Here is a 5,903-nt window from a genome sequence, read left to right on the forward strand (position 1 = left end):
GGACACTCTCTGAATCTAATTCATCATAGCAACCCGAGGAGAAAGTGGGCTTCTGCTTCTAGAATACCTAAAAGCTAAGGGAGCCTTGGTATTTTTTAGGATGACTGCAATGGATTTGGGAAAATATATATGCAAGCGGTTCAGAAAAATAATAAATGTGATCCCACAGAAACAAGCTTCAGATGTGGAAATGGCCCCAAAGGGATGGAGAACTGTTGAGAGCCACAGCCAAAGGGGCCCCAGCAAACTTTCAGACTGCCAGCTGATGATTGGCTCACAGCGGCCCCAGCAACTTCTAGCTGATTGGCTCCTCTGTGGTGATGCTCATTGGGTTGTTTCCCTGCCCTTTCAGACCACGGAGCTGCTCATTGGGGGACTTTTTTGGCTCCACCCACGTGACCCAGCCAATCGGCCTCAAGAGCAGGAGGAGTGGGGGAGGTTGAGAGGCTTGTGGGAAGCCGGGGTGATGGCAGTTGGGCTCTGACGGTTTTTCCTGAGGAGCTGTTTTGTTTGGCATGTGTGGTTCTAAAAATAAAGTTTATTTCTTTTGACAAGTGGCTCCTGAATTGTGCCCAGCCAGACTGCGACAGAGAACCTCACAATGAGAGCGTCCCAAAACATGAGCTCTGTGAGGCAAACGATATGGCCTAAGAATGTCTTAAAATAGTTTCCACAAGACAAGACTTGGGAAACATAACTGAAAATGGACACTAAGGAATGGGACCGGTTGACTAGAGCAGTATCTGACATTGAACTCCAAATGAGCTGAGACTTCTGACGTGCTAAGGCTACCACCCAGGGCTTCTTTGGGTTTCCCTAGAGGAAGCTGTGAAAGGATGTGTCTATGAAGCCAGGGATGGTCATAGAAGGCCCCACGTGCCACAAGGCAGTGGAAGTCCTCAACAGCTCCTCCAGGTGCTGCCCCAGCCTTGACACTGGGCCTCAGCATCTAGGTCAGCAGCCGAAGGTGACCACAGGGGAGACACTGGCCTCATCCTCCACCATGGGACGTGCCTGCTCCAAGTTGCCCCACCCTCCATGAGTGTGTCCTCTCTTGGTCTGCCTAAGTCACACCTGCAGGGATCCCTTTCATCAGCCCTGCTTCACGTGGCAATTTAAACCTTTCAAGGCCACCTGTTGAGCACCCACTTGGTAGATTTCCTTTTATCACTGGCTCGTGGGGAGTAAATGGATAATGTAATTATGGGGCAGGAGAATGGGGTGTTTTGATTTGTGCTCTTTGAGGATTAGCCAAGTGCCCCACTGCCAAATCCATGATCACCTAAAAGGAAATCTGAAGGAGGAACCTGCCAGGTAAGTCTTCCAGGTGCTCTTCAGGTAAATGGCTTTGAAAATGGGTCTTTTCTGCCTGTCTGTTTCTGGAGAGCTCAAAACCATTTAGGGTGGACAAAGCTGGTGGGTTTGTTTTCCTGTGTGATGAGGAAGAGGGGAGAAAGGAAGATGTGTTTTCCAAACACAGGTAGGTAGGGCAAGACAGGATTGGAAAGGCCTCTGGGTGTGGGGGATTATGTGCAAATAATATGGATCAACAGTAAGGAGCCACACCTCTGATCTCCTATGCATTCCTGGAACATTCCCTATGCCCTGATGAGCAGAGGCTCTGGAAAGCTTACAGATGATGCCAGGAATGGGGCACCAACCAGCCACTTGGTCTCAGGCTTCAGGGCACAGAGTGCTGAAATCCCAGCTTTGATGTTAGTAGACAGCCTCTCTGAAGATGCTTGAGTGGCATCTGTTTTGCTGGTAATGCGTGGGAACAGGTCGGGAAAGGTCAAACACAGGACATTTAGAAATGAATAGACACATGGCATGTTGGTTCCCCATGACAGCTGTAACAAAATGCCACTATCTGTGTCGCTTAACAAAACAGAAGTTCACAGTTTGAGATGCTGGAAGTCCAATGTCAAGGTGTTGGCTGGGCCATGATTTTTCAAAGCTTCTGGGGGAGAACCCTTTTCTCTTTCAGTTTCTGGTGGCCCCAACTGTTCCGTAGTTTGTGGAAGAATAACTCCAATCTCTTTCTCTGTCTTTGGACATGTCTGTGTCCAAATTTTTGTCTTCTTATAGACACCTGTTGTATTGAACTTGTCTCAATTTGATTAAACCTGGAAAGCCTGTTTATAAAAAGATCAGATATACCAGTACTGGGGGTAACCTATCTTTTTAGGGGATATACTTCAACTTATAACACATGAATACATTAACAAGCAAGACTCTCTTCCTTGATTTATCATATGAATCTCTGGAGTGCTGTGGAAACTTGCATCTGCTCTCAGCTCAAAACACTCTAAAAGAGGTCATGGCATTTCATATTTTGCTCTAACTCTAAAAAGAGACAATCGGGTGTAATGTTTTTGACAGTATCCAAAATTAAGAAATAGCTTTGTTGTCCATCAAAATGGGGTTAATAAAATTGTAGAATATCTACCCTATGTAGTCATATGCAGATGTTAAAATGAATGGGGTTGATCCCTATGTGCATGGGAAAGATTATCTTAGTCTGTTTGGACTGCTATAACAAAATTATGCAAGTTGAGTGGCTTATAAACAAGGTAAATTTATTTCTCACAGCTCTGGAAGTTGGGAAATCAAGTATCTGGCAGATCTGGTGTCTGGTGAGGGCCTTCTCCCTAGTTTGCAATCAACGGTTTTCTCCCTGTGTTCTCAGATAGGGGAGAGTGGAGAGATTATCTCTCTCATGTCTTTCTTATTAGGGCACTAATCCAATTCATGGGGTTCCCACCATTATGACCCAATCACTTCCCAAAGGGCCCATCTCCTAATAATTATCACATATGAGGGCTAGGTTTCAACATATGAATTTTGGGGAAGCACACTCAATCCATAGCAAGATCTCTAGGATACATTAAGTGAAGATAGTAAGATATACAACATTGGATATAGTATGTATTGGGGGTGCAAAAAGGGGGATTAAGAATGTATATGGGTTTCCTTGCATCTGAAGAAAGAATAATCTGGAAGGATTCAGAAGAAACTAATAAAGTCTTTATGTAAAGAGGGTAAAGGTGAGGTGTGATGATCAGGGATAGGTAAGGTGCCAGACTTTCCAATACTTACTTTGTCATATTATTTTAATTTTTAACCATGCAAACATATTTCCTTTTTAAAACAAAAATAAAATAAATTAATTAAATGCACATCCCTAGGATCTGATAATCACTTCTCCAGGAAACTATCATGCAAATATTTTCCCAAACATGTTCAAGGATGTTCACTGGAGCATTATTTCAAGAGCAAGAGACTGGAAATGACTTACTGGTCTATTAAAAGTGGGCTAGTTGAGTGGACCAAGTTACATTCATATATCATTTAGATGCATTACAATGAGCACAAAATGTGTATTAATATGGAAGGCCGTCTAAGATATATTTAGTTTTAAAAAAGCAACATAAAACATTGTGCTGCCATTTTTAATAACAGAAATATGATGCGTATCCCACATATCCTGTTTTCTTACTAAAAAGGAACATGCATGCACCATGTATGTGTATGGATGTGTGCATGCAGGGAAATTTTCTAGAAATAAGTACTGTGCAAGGAATTGTGAGCTATGGTGGCCTCTAGGAAGGAGTGATAAGTTTGAGGCAGGAAAGTCATCCACTTTTTATTGTAAAACTTTGCAAATTGCATGCTTTTTTAAAACTTTGTACATCTTTTTATTTTTCACTTAAAAAAATATTTATAAATAAATCAATTTTGAAAAGTTACATCTGTACAAAGAAAATCATGGACCTGTAAAACAGAGCTGAACAAGCTCGTATGTACTCATGTAGAACAGACTTCAAGGTGTGTTGTTAAGCAGTTTCCAATTCTAATTTTATCTGCTGCAGGGTTTTGTACACCAGGTGCAACCTGGTTAACATTTTATCTGGCAATCAACTCACGATCCTTTTCATTACTTTGGGTTTGATCACATTATATCTCTGCCTTTCTGATTGAGGAAGACTATTTTTTGTTTTAGCCTCCCTTACAAGACAGGGGATCTCTCTCGGGGTTGCAACTATTGCTTTTTGCTAGCTTATAAACAGGAGCAGCTTGGCCAACTAATGTGGGCCTCAGATCCCATCTGTAAATAAAAAGTAGAATGCACTATAGAAATGTTAAAAGAACTTGAGATAAAATAAATACGTACTATTTAGCATGTGAGAGTGAAAGGGTAGACATTCAACTTGGTGGCTGTGGCCATTGTTAATATTCCTTGTGATCTGGCAGTGGGGACTGCAGACAGGAGTGACCACACTCTGGTTTTGCCCCTAGAGAGGCAAGGTTTTGTGTGTCACGGCCATGTCACGGCCACTGCTATTCCAGAGGAAAACCAGCATTTATTGGTCTTTTTGGTCACAGTAGCCTTAGGCCAGTATCTCAAAGTTTCAGCTGCCAATTTTAGTACAGAATTCCTTTAGTCCAATTTGAGCAGTGTTCTTTTTCCTGTCTTGGGACATTTTACTTATTCCCATCTTGCAGTCATGTATGTTATCCAGTGGCTTCGTTCTCAGGACACCTTTTGTCTTCTGTCCATTGGGTTTACTTGTGTTTGAGTCCACAATTATGATCAATATCTTTTTAAAAAGGAAGTGAAAATATCCATGTTGTCTTTCTTCACCTTTAACAAATTGAAAAAAAAAAAGCTGTCTCCGTTTCATCTTCCATTGTAGCTCGGGGTCTCACTGATTATCTAGTTGGCTTTCTGCCTTGACGCATTTATAGGGTCTTTTATTATTGACTTTGGAGTTCCTTGCAAGGTACTCCAAAAAAGCATTTTAAAATAGTCTCCAGTGGGCAGTTTACATTTTAACTACTCCTTTCATTATCCTCCTCAACACTCTCATATTGTTCCCTTTTCTAGAATTAAATAACCACATGATAGCTTTTGGGCTTCGTGTCTCTTTTGGATGTTGAACTTGGCCCTATTGTGGTCTTTATTATATAGTGGTTCAGTTAGACTGTTTCACATTCATCACCTAGTTTTTGATTTCAGGTTATATGGTGTATTGATAAATTAAGGGCCAAATAGTGCCTTTTATTTTTTTTATTTTTTATTTTTTTTAGAATCAGTGACTGTATGATAAGAAATGGTCTTCATGGGATTATGTGATTCATGACCATGTGGGGGGCAAAATAAAATTTGAAGACCATCGTCTTCCAACGTCCTCCAGTTCCAGCTGAATTTATAGTTAAGTTTCCTTCTACCATTAATTAACCCAGGATTTAAGACTGAAAATTTGCCTGTCTCTTGGGTCTTATTTTGGAGGCCAAAGTACTTTGGAAACCAATACCCTATAAATAGAGACTTGGATTTTTACAGGTTCTCTTGCTTCACTTTCCCATATCACACTTCCACAAATCCCAGTGCAGGGCCTGTCTACTCTCCGTCTTTCTCTGTGCTCTTCCCTAAGAACAGGCCTGATCTTACTCTGAATGCCAAGAGCTCAATGAATTGTGAGAATTTCTGGTAGAACTTTTCTTATAGCAAACATCTTTCTACAAGTCTAATACTTATGTTTCTAAAGCTATAAGTCAGAGAAGACCCCCTACCCTACCACACACACCCCTTACCCACATATGTTCCTAATGCTCTTGAAACTACTGGGAGGGGATATATACATTGGTTTGGTCTAGGATGGCAATCTTTATGTGGCCTACAGTAACGAATTTTTTTTTTCTTTTTACTTTTCTCATGTTTTAGTTAAAGAAGGAATTCTGAGTTTTGGCTTCTGTTTCAAAATAACCAGGGAGTCCAAGGGGAAACAAGAACTGCCATGCAGAGGGTTCATATCCAATGCATTCCATTCAATAGCCTCATGGACTTACAGTAGCCCTAACCTGCAAGGAAGGAAACTGGCATATGTAAGAGGGAGGGA

Source organism: Marmota marmota, unplaced genomic scaffold (assembly GCF_001458135.2).
Source record: "Marmota marmota marmota unplaced genomic scaffold, marMar, whole genome shotgun sequence".
NCBI lineage: Eukaryota > Metazoa > Chordata > Mammalia > Rodentia > Sciuridae > Marmota > Marmota marmota.